General features: G+C 43.5%; 1 non-coding gene across 1 annotated transcript; it reads left to right on the plus strand.

The window, feature by feature from the left end:
• Positions 1–10240: 10240 nt before the first annotated feature.
• On the plus strand, positions 10241–10312 carry TRNAW-CCA (transfer RNA tryptophan (anticodon CCA)). Its single transcript has one exon. It is a non-coding gene; the product is annotated as a tRNA-Trp (tRNA).
• The last annotated feature ends 1246 nt before the right edge of the window (positions 10313–11558 follow it).

Here is an 11558-nt window from a genome sequence, read left to right on the forward strand (position 1 = left end):
CCAGTCATAATGGCAACTGACAACGTCGGATCGAGTGCCTCGAGAAAAGACTCGGACGCGTGGCACCTTCGTCATCCCCCCAAAACAAAATAAGGTATTATGGTAGGGTAACTTTAGATAAGGCCCAAGTTGGTTGGGCATAGTTTGATTTAATACCAAAACATGGTTTTTATGATGATTTTTTTTTTTTTTTTGAACAGCCGAATTATTTCATGTGTTCCAGGGCGAAGGCGCAAAGTTGCTAAATAATTTCTCGCTGAGCTCGTTCCGACGTTGCCATACGACTGGATGTCTAAGTGCACCCAAAGAAACAAACACGCAACCCGGACCACTGCAGAACGGAAGACAAAAGCAAAGGGACGATCCAAGAGACATCTAGGCTCCCTTCCAGTCTAACCAATCCTCAGTTCAGTGTCATAAGCAACCACATTTACCATCTGCCTCATCCTCTTCACTTCTTCCCTCAAACTTGTGAATTTCATGTTCACCCGAATTTTTATCCATTATTTTTTTTATCGTTATCCATTCAACTTTTCATGGTCATTATCCACCTCCACATAAATTCCCATTTCACTGAGAAATGAACATACGTTTAACATAATATGGGGAACTTCCACCAATTCCCATTTCACTGAGGAATGAAAATACGTTTAACACAATATGGGGAACTTCCACCAATTAAAATCTCCTGCAGTTGCAGCCACTAACTGTACATGCCTGTGGTTCTGGATTATTGCAACACGAACCGAAAACTGTAAACCCGCTTATATTTTACACATTCCACATTACCTTCATCTCCTTCACCTCTACATACTCCACACTCCATCTCCACACACTCCACATTCCCTCACCTCCACATACACCACTTCATATTTACCATTCCCTCACCTCCATACACTCCACATTCCCACATCTCCACACGCTCCACATTCCCCTCCACGCACTCCACATTCCCCTCACTTCCACGCACTCCACGTTCCCTCTCCTGCACACTCCCCACATTCCCGTCACCTCCACAAACTCTACCACCACCTCTACCTGCTCCATCCACTTCATATTCCTCTCACCTCTACACACTCCACATTCTCCTCTTATCTACATCCTCCACATTCCCCTCACCTCCACACATTCCAGATTCCCCTCACCTCCACACGCTCTACATTCCCCTCATCTCCACACATTCCACATTCCCCTCACCTCCATCATTCCACATTCCCCGCACCTCCACACATTCCACATTCCCCTCACCTCCACACGCTCTACATTCCCCTCATCTCCACGCACTCCGCATTCCTCTCACTTCCACACCCTCCACATTCCACTCATCTCCACTCACTCTACATTCCGCTCACTTTCACACCCTCCACATTCTCCTCATCTCTATCTATCGCTCCGCCTCCAGAGTTCATTGCCCCTCTCCATCATCCTCTCCCCTCTGGCAAGCTCTCCTACCTTACTTCCTCCTTGATCCCTTTAGTATAACGACATCTTTGGTATTACTACTACTACTACTACTACTACTACTACTACTACTACTACTACTGCAACTACTACTACTACTGCAACTACTACTACTACTATTATTATTATTATTATTATTATTATTATTATTATTACTAGTACTACTACTACTACTACAACTACTACTACTACTACTGCTGCTGCTGCTGCTGCTGCTACTCCTACTATCACTACCATTATTAGTAGTGTTATTATATTATCTTTTTTACCACCAAGAGATTTTCATCTGCCTAGAAAAGATATCTTGTCGTGGAGGGTAAGAAATAAACGCCATTAACACGCAGGTGCCAGACGATTTAATTCACCATAGCAAAGACCTTTTTTTTTTTACCTATTTCGTTTTCCACGTTAAATAAAATCGTCTGAAAGCTGCAAGAAATAAAGAAGACACGGCTGGATTAAAAAGGTTATTATCGGGTTGTCAGGACCAATAACGTACCGTACTATAAGAATGATAAATAATAAAGTTGAAAAGCTACCCCTCACGACAGGCGTATATATCCTGCAGTCTCACTCCACCTGCACCAACACGCCTGAAACGTGAGAAAAGCGAAGGAGAAAAAAGGACTGCCGCAAACCATACTGGAAGGTTAGTTTCATTTGTTTTAGCACCGGCTGACTCTATCTTGTAATCCTCGGAAAGCCATCTTGGCCTGAAGGTGTCAGAAAAAAAAAATCATTAACAGCGTTCTGTGAGCTTTCATTCTACCGTTAATCTGAGGCAAAATTTCCTACCCTGATTTACCCTCACACGTACGGTACATTATTTCCCTTGTAAGATTTTTTTTTACCAACATGATGCCTTTTTTTTTTTTTTTTTTTTTTTTTTTTTTTGTCGTTCATTTCTATGACAAAATTTCTCTTCAGCTTCAAAAAGCCCTCTCATTCTGAAAGGGTTGGAAATATTCTTCTTTGACTATTTCCGTACGAAAACAATCTAGCTTCTTCATCCTAATGTCCTAGAGCTTTATTCATCTAAGGAAACACCCATTCAATGATAAGCTTAAGAACGTGCAGTTCCCTCCTCTTATGCATAATCCTTTCACCACCCATAAAATTTCATACCCTGTTTTTCCCTTTACCGCTTACACCGCTGCCTAAGTATGCCATCCAATTTTGCTCAGTGTGGCGTGTATGTCCTAATCTGATAAAGATCCATAAGCCCTTTTTGCTCACTTAATGGCGAAGTGTAGTCAGATAGGAGGGTCGATCTGACTAGAAACCAAGGGGAGTCATTGTTTCTTCATACCGGTAACTCAGATGCATAGGATTTCATGGAACCACGACTTTTTATCCGAGTTTGATAGCGTCCAAGTTCGGCCAGGTGATAACACACTGACATAAATAAGATGGTGCCTTTCTCACTTGGTTTTTTTCAACCACCAGTCATTTTTCCATCATCTTAGGAAAGACGGCCTTTTGCAGTGAAATGAGCAGAAAGAATATAACAGCTCCTGTATGATTACACCCTTTATATTGCTGTGTACTCCTGATGCTTTCACGCGATATTATATTACCTAAAGAAGACCTCCTATGTCATTTCCAAACATATAACTCTTAGTGCCCGTTCCACCATCCTTTCCTGTCTAGTAAAATCTCCTACTCTGGTTCCCCTCAACACAGGCACAGTTACATAAGTCTGGCCTCTAATTTTGCCCACCTCTGCAATTCTATTTTCGCAACACCTCCGTCCTTTAACGCATTCTATTCAGTGACATCTGTCTGCCTGTCTGTCTGTCTGTCTGTCTGTCTCTCTAATTGTATATGCATTATTTGTATACACACACACACACACACACACATACACACACACACACACACACACATACACATCATATATATATATATATATATATATATATATATATATATATATATATATATATATATATATATATATATATATATATATATATATATATATATATATCATTGCTGTTATCACTTTCAATCTGTGCTACCATCTACTCATTCACTTGAGCCTTTCAGTACAGTCTCATATTTCAAAATCTGTTCTTGATATTATAAAACTATTTCGATAAACACGTGAGAGACATTTTGTAGGGAAGGAGTTAATGGAAATTATCGTGACACTCCCAGTTCGGAAATCTCATCTAAACTGAATAATATAGTGTGAAAATAGTATGAAGAAAAGAAATAAAACGCTCTGCTGACAAAGTAGTTAACACTTATTAATTTCCCAAGCCTTCTCATTCTCCTGTTTCATCTCCAGTTCCTCTTTTATATTCGTATGCATCCTCTCTTTTGTCTTCCTCTCTTCCCCAGTTTCAAGTATTCTTCTCTCCATTTTTCTCTACCTCCGTCTACCCAACCTCCTCCTTTACCTCTTCCATCCTCCAATGGCTCCTCATCATCTCCATCTTTCCATTTTCATAGCTTTTCATCTTTCCTTTTTTCCATCATCTCCATTCACCTTCTTGTCTACTTATCTTCCATTTCCTCAGTCTCCAGCTCTCCCTTGGTCTACATCTCCATCTCCCACTTTTCCTTCCTCTTCATCCGCCTCTTTTCCTCTTCCTTCACCCTCTTTATATCCCTCCCCATCTTCCCTTTCCCCCCCTCTTCATGTCAGTCTCCATTCTGCCAGCTTCGGTTGAAGGCACTGGTGGGTGGGTGAAAACTTGCTGCTGTGCTACATTTATCTTGGCTCTCATTCATTAGATACTACAGTCAACTGCCTCGACAGGAAAAGCAGGACTATTGCTGTTTGCATTCCATCCCACTCCCTTTCCTCTTCCATCCTCATCCTCTTATTAGATAATCTCTCCTCTTTCCCTACTTCTCTGTCTCCCTAATCCCCTTCTCTCTCCTCCTCCCTAACCTGTCCATCATTCTCTCCTCACTTTTCCCTACCTTTTCATCTGCCCAACTCTTCTTCTTTTCCATCGCCTCAATCTCTTCCTTCTCATATTCCTTCCTCCTCCTCCTACTCTCCAGCATCATCACCATCCTTCCCCTCCCCATCACCCACCTCCTCTTTTCGTTCCTTTCTCTCCCAGCTCTACTTGCTTTGTCATTATCTTTCCATCTGTCCAAACTTCTCTTCATCTTTACCCTCTTCTTCTTCACCCAAACATCTTCTCTCCTTGTTTCTCTACCTCTCCATCTCCAAAACCCTATTTTCCTTACTCTTCCACCGTTCTTTCTGTCTTCTCTACTACCCATTTTCCTTTCTCTTCATCTATCGAAACTTTCTCCTTCCATCCTCCTCCTTAATTCCGAAACATCATTCCTCCTTCCAAACCTCGTCTCGCATCTTCTCTTCCACTTCCACATCTTCCTTTCTCTCCACTTTTCTTATTCCAGGATCTCCATCTGCCCAAACCTTTCCTCTTCTACTTCTCCATTTTCTCTTCTTAAAGCCCAAATCATCATTCCTCCCCCTCCCCACCTCATTTTGCATGTTCTCTTCCTCTTCCACATCTTCTTTTATCTCCACTTCTTTTCTTCCAGCCTCTCCGTCTGCTCAAACATTTTTCTTGTCTTCTCCTTTTCATTCTCTTCTTTTTCCTTAAATATCCTTCTTTTCCCCCCACTTCACTTTACATTTTATCTTCCTCTTCCACATCTTCCTTTATTCCCATCTCTCTTTTTCCAGCCTCTCCTTTTGCTCAAACCTTTTCCTCTTCTCCCCTTCGTTATTTTCCTTTTCCCTAAACATTTTTACCTTTTCCCCACCTCATGTTGCATCTTCTCTTCCTCTTCCACATCTTCTTTTATCTCCACTTCTTTTCTTCCAGCCTCTCCGTCTGCTCAAACATTTTTCTTGTCTTCTCCTTTTCATTCTCTTCTTTTTCCTTTAATATCTTTCTTTTTCCCCCCCACTTCACTTAGCATTTTATCTTCCTCTTCCACATCTTCCTTTATCTCCACCTCTCTTCCCAGCATCTCCATCTGGCCAGACTTTTCCCTGTCCTCCTCCTCCTCCTCCTCTTCCTCCTCCTCTTCCTCTTTTTTTTCCCACCAAACGAGGGCTCCGTCTGTGCCATCACGCGTGTGGAATCCCCTCGGCTCTTCCCCGGCGCCGAGATTTTCAACACCCGAGAGCTCCAATGCATTAAAGTGGACGGGGCCGGATCGGAGGTGAAATTGTATTGGTTGGGGGAGAGGGACGTGAAAATTTGTAATATCAGAGAGACGAATTTGGGATGGACGGAGGTGGTGCTTGGGAAGATGCTTGTGTGTGTGTGTGTGTGTGTGTGTGTGTGTGTGTGTGTGTGTGTGTGTGTGTGTGTGTGTGTGTGTGTGTGTGTGTGTGTGTGTGTGTGTGTGTGTGTGTGAGAGAGAGAGAGAGAGAGAGAGAGAGAGAGAGAGACGGACCTTACGTTCCTTACTTGGTACTCTGAGCTATAATTACCCGAAAGGATAACTTACCTTCTCTCTAATTACAAATGTTTATGAACAGGATAGCACAGGCAGCACGGGGCAGAGAGAGAGAGAGTGTGTGTGTGTGTGTGTGTGTGTGTGTGTGTGTGTGTGTGTGTGTGTGTGTGTGTGTGTGTGTGTGTGTGTGTGTGTGTGTGTGTGTGTGTGTGTGTGTTACTGCCGTTAATATTGTAGTAATGACTATTCGTTGTAATCAATCAGTAAGGGCGGGTGACAAAGGAGTTTACGTCAAACGAATTATCTGCTTGATTATGGGCTATATTAAATTGAATCGTGCTTTTGTGTGCCCATTTCAATGTTCTATCGCTATGTGTTTATATTTTTGCAGATTATTTGCACTTATATCAGCCAATTAATGGGCATGAAGAGATGCAGAACGGTTATCATCGTCATTATTATCATCATCATCATCACCACAACCAACACCACCAGTATCATCATCATCATCATCACCACAACCAACACCACCAGTATCATCATCATCATCATCACCACAACCAACACCACCAGTATCATCATCATCATCATCATCAATAGAATTCAGAAACAAAAAAGCGCTGAAATAGGAGAAATGTCGTCAGAATGTCAGGTAAAATGGGGCAGTCATCCATTCACTCTTCATTTAGCCACACCATTTAGATTAATTACTTTGAATTAGTCTTACTACTGCCACCAAACAATTTCATTTACCTTTGAAAATACTTTTCGAACTGGAAGAGTCAAACACCTTCATTAATCACTTCACAAACAGAGGCCTCCCCTAAACTCAATAAAATTATGTGGTGGAAGGAAAGAAGAAAATGTACAAGGGAGGAATAAAATAGAATTATACATCATCGGACTTATAGGTTAAATTTTCGACATTCACTTCCTTCATCTTTTCAGTCCGATGGCACTCTTTGCATCATAATATTTCTATCTCCCAGCGATTTTATGCACCTTAAGAGAGATTTCTCAAACTGTTATGGCTAGATATATGTTGGACTTCACTACATCCTAATCTTCCAGGGACATCTCCTTAACTGAGTAAAACCGACAAGGAGCAACAACAACAAATTACAAGGAAAGACGCCATCGTACTGAAGATGTTGGATTTTTTTGCCTGCTTTTTTTCTGCTCTATCAGTTTCTTTTTTCTTTTTCTTCTTTTTCTTTTTTTACAGAGATTGTTTTATCCCGCGTCTCTCTTGACAGTTTTTCTGCCTCCCTCCGTTCCTCCTGTCCCCAGTTCTTCCTCTTATTAATTCCCCCTCCCCCCCCTCTCTATCTCTCTCTCTCTCTCTCTCACTCAAACTATCCTTCCAGTCTCCTCCTCTTCCCCTCCCCCCCATTCTCCGCCTTTTTTCTCTTCTCGTTTTCCTCCCTCCTTCTCTTCCTTTTTTCCTCAGTTTCTCCCATTTCTTCCTCCCTATTTCCCCTCTCTCCATCCCTACCTACCCATACATACTCCTCCTCTCCCTCTTCTCTTCTCGCCTTTCACCCTCCTCTCTTCGCCACATTTCCTTCACTCATCCCCCTATCGTTCTTTTCTCCTTTCCCAATTTCCCTTCTCTTCCATCTATCCTTCGTCATTCCTGTTATTTCCCTTGAGTCTCCCCTTCCCCCCACCCTCCTCTCTCTCTCTCTCTCTCTCTCTCTCATGCGTACCTCACACGCTTCACGTCATCATTATTGAAACTTTCGTAATCACCTCCTCCTTCTTCTCCCTCCTCCTCCTCCTTCTCCCTCCTCCTCCTCCTCCTCCTCCTCCTCCTCTTCCTCCTCTCCCTCCATCTCTTCATTCCCCGTTCTTGTCCTATCTTCTTTCATCAATTTTCTTGTCTTTATTCATTCTTCCGTAATTCTTTTCCTCCCTAAATTCTCTTCTTACATTTAACCATTCTTTGCCTGTCTGTCTGTCTGTCTGTCTGTCTGTCTCTCTCTCTCTCTCTCTCTCTCTCTCTCTCTCTCTCTCTCTCTCCTCATTATTAATTACTTCTTCCCTGATGCACCTGTCCTCCTTTCCCAGTCTACTTCTTTTCCGTTGTACTTCTTCCCGTTTCCCTTCATACGTTTCCTATTCTTCTTTCCCTCCCAGGTCCGTATCTTGGTCAACTAATGAGGCTCTCCTAGCAAGTCTTCCTTAGTAGTTTTTTTTTTTTTCCTCCATCTGGTACGTTGATATGTTTCGTGTATGGCATCATGCTAATATAATAAAGATGTAAATAAGATGCAAGAGAAAAATAAGCTGAAGTATGTAAAATAAATTGCAAAAGGAATGGGTACTAGAAACCTTCCTCAGATGAGAAGAATACGAGCGCTTCTCTCTTTTCCTCTTCCTTCATATTCACATCAGTCATCATCGTTCTTTCACTCTTCCCCCGGTCCTTTCCTTCTTTCACACTTATACCCCTCCTCCTCTCTTTCTCTAACCTTCTTCCTTTTCCCTCCCTCTCCCTCAGCTTCTCATTGTCTTACCTTCCTCCTTGTTCACTTCAGTCTTAAATGTGTCACTCTATTAGTCCGTGTGCCTTTTACATGGATGAGGTCCAGGCCGTATACTGGGAGTGTTGAGGGGTGGGGGTATTAAGCCACTCATACATTCCATGAATACATGGAGGTATGCCTACATACATGCACATACACATCTCCTACATACCCAGAAATACACAGTACAAAAGTACTCATTGACCGCGTACCTGCACTATGCCGGAATAACCGTAAATATGACACAAGGGGGTCAGGCAAATAATTACATACATATATGCATACACACAGAAGTACACAGTACAAGAGTACTAGTCAGCTGCATACCTGCATCAAGCCGGAGTAACCTTAAATATGACAGAGGGGCAGGCCAGAGCACTGGGCCGTTTGTTGTATTGGGAAGGACTTTGAGTTAGAAAGATGCAGTTTAAGTGTTTAACTTGTAAATAATTATTTCTTTCTCTTCAGGATGCTGCAGAGGTGGTTACGGCTACTTGAGGTGTCCCATGTCATGTTTCTAATAGGATAGTTAGTAGGATGAAATGAGGTTTGATCAAGTAGATACAGCAAGAGAAACAAAAAAAAAAGATACAGAGTACAGCTGTATGATGTAGGTTACATGTTCCTGTTACCTTTTTTCGCCTTATACTGTACAACCCCGGTATATCTGTGTGTGTGTGTGTGTGTGTGTGTGTGTGTGTGTGTGTGTGTGTGTGTGTGTGTGTGTGTGTGTGTGTGTGTGTGTGTGTGTGTGTGTGTGTGTGTGTGTGTGATCATACTTCTCCATACTTTTCCCCTTCTCCCCTCCCACCATCAGTTTTTCTCATTCTCATTCCCATCCTACCCTCTTCCTGTTCTTCTCTCTCCTCCAACCTTTCTCCCCTCTTCCCTTTATTTTCCCTACTTTCATACCCCTATTCTCCTCAATCTCCCCTCCCTCCCCCCCCCCTTGAGTCCCCTACTCTTTTCTTTCTTCTCACTATCACCTACCCACATTTCCTCCCTTCCTCCCTGCCCTATCCTTCGTTCTCCTCCCCCACCTCTCCTTCTCTCACTCCCTATAATCAACCTTCCTCCCCTCTCCTCCCTCCCTCTCACGAGTCTCCCTCCAAGACGCAGTGGTAGAACATTGGCCTTATCATGCTTCTCTCTCCCTTTCCTCCTCTTCCTCCTACCCCACTTTTCCCTCCCCTATCCTTTACTCTCTATGTCTTCTTCCACATCTTTCCTTTCCTACCCCTTCCCCATTCTCCTATATTTGATACTTACCCTCCTCCCCCCCCCCTCTCTCTCTCTCTCTCTCTCTCTTTCTACGTTCTGATTCATCATTTTCCCTCCCTTTCTCCTCCCTCTCTCCGCAAGCCACTCTCACTCCCTTTCCTTCCCATCTATCTTTTTCTAACCACGCTCCTTCTCTTCTCTTCCCTTTCTTCTAACCACTCACCCTCCCTTCACTTTCCCTCTCCCCCTGTCTAACCACTCTCCCTCTCTCTCTAATCATTCATCTTCCCTTTCTCTCTCTCAGTTTATAACAACTCTCCCTTCCGTCGCTTCCCTCTCCCTCTCTTCTTTTCTGACCACTCATCCTCCCTTCAATTTCCCTCTCCCCTTCTCTAACTACTCTCCCTCTCTTCTTCTCTAACCATTCAGTTTCCTTTCCCTTTCCCTCTCTCCATCTCTAACCACTCTCCCCTCCTTCACTTCCCTTTTCCTTTCCCTCTCTCCATCTCTAACCACTCTCCCGTCCTTCACTTCCCTTTCCCTCTCCTCTTCTCTAACCACCCTCCCTTCCCTTTCTCGTCCTCCCTCTCTAATCACTATCCCTCCCCCTCCCACGGATCCATATCGGCCCCGTGGCGCAATGGTAGCGCGTCTGACTCCAGATCAGAAGGCTGGGTGTTCGAGTCACTCCGGGGTCATAACAGTTTTATACCATCTCGCGATAAAGTAACAGTCTTTACCCTTCTGTGTGGCATTCCTTACTTATTGTATATCGCCTACCCATAATTTTGCATGTTTGATTTGATAAATACGATTATATTTAGGCGTGTTATCCCGGATGACTGGCTGAAAAGTGTGATTGTAAATGCGTACAAGAAGGGTGATGCCCTGGAAAGAGGAAATTATAGTGGCATAAAACTTGACCAGATAATGAAGGTAATGGAGAGAGGTTTTAGAAGGTATGATTTGAGATATCTTTTGGGTTTATGCCAAGCAAAGGGACCACTGATGCCATATTCATTGTTCGACTGATCAGGAAAAGTATATAGAAAAGAAAAAAGATCTGTGCTTTGTATTCGTTGCTTTGTAGAATGCCTTTGGAAGAGTCCATAGGGAGGTGGTGAAGTGAGGAATGAGAAAACTTGGGATTGAGGAGCAGCCAGTTAGAGTGGTTATGGCTAAGTTCGAGTATGTGGGTGCTCGCAGCCAGGTGAGAGTGAATGGAGATTTGTGTGAAGAGTTTTCCGTGAATGTTGGTGAGCATCAGGGGGTCAGTCCTGAGCCCCCTGTTGTTTATCATGGTGCTTGAAACCCTCTCACGTGACTTCAGAAATGGATCCCCGTGGGAGGTGTACTGTATGCCGATGATTTGGTGCTGATTGCAGAAAATGGATGGGAGGCGGAGGAAAGATTTGGGAGGTGGAGAGATGGTGGGAGGCACAAGGGCTTGAGAGTAAATGCTGATAAAACAAAAGTGGTGGTATCTAGGGTTGGTGGCGGTATGGTCAAGGAAGAGGGACAGTGGCGACGTGCGGTTAGGGGGCACAAGGGCTTGATAGTAAATGCAGATAAAACAAAAGTGGTGGTATCCAGGGCTGGTGGCAGTACGGTCAAGGAAGAGGGAGAGTGACCACGTGCTGTCTGCCACAAATGCGTGGGTTGTAATTCCATTTTGTTGTGTGTTTGTGATAAGTGGGTGCATAGGAGATGTAATGGTATTAGAGGCAGACTGCGAGATAATGCTGATTTCATGCATGCAGTGTGTCGGGGAAAGCATGTGGAGATTGTCAGGCATGAATTGATCTTGCTTGTGAGTCTCTCGAGTGTGTGGAAGAGTTTTGTTCCCTAGGAGACATGTTCTGCTGGAGATGGGGCTGAAGGTAGCTCTGTGGCTAGATAGAAGAATGGTTGGAAGAAGCTCAAGGAGCTGTTGCCTCTCCTGAC

Source organism: Coenobita brevimanus, chromosome 23 (genome assembly GCF_032717465.1).
Source record: "Coenobita brevimanus isolate Jiangsu-jjx chromosome 23, ASM3271746v2, whole genome shotgun sequence".
Taxonomy (NCBI): Eukaryota; Metazoa; Arthropoda; class Malacostraca; order Decapoda; family Coenobitidae; genus Coenobita; species Coenobita brevimanus.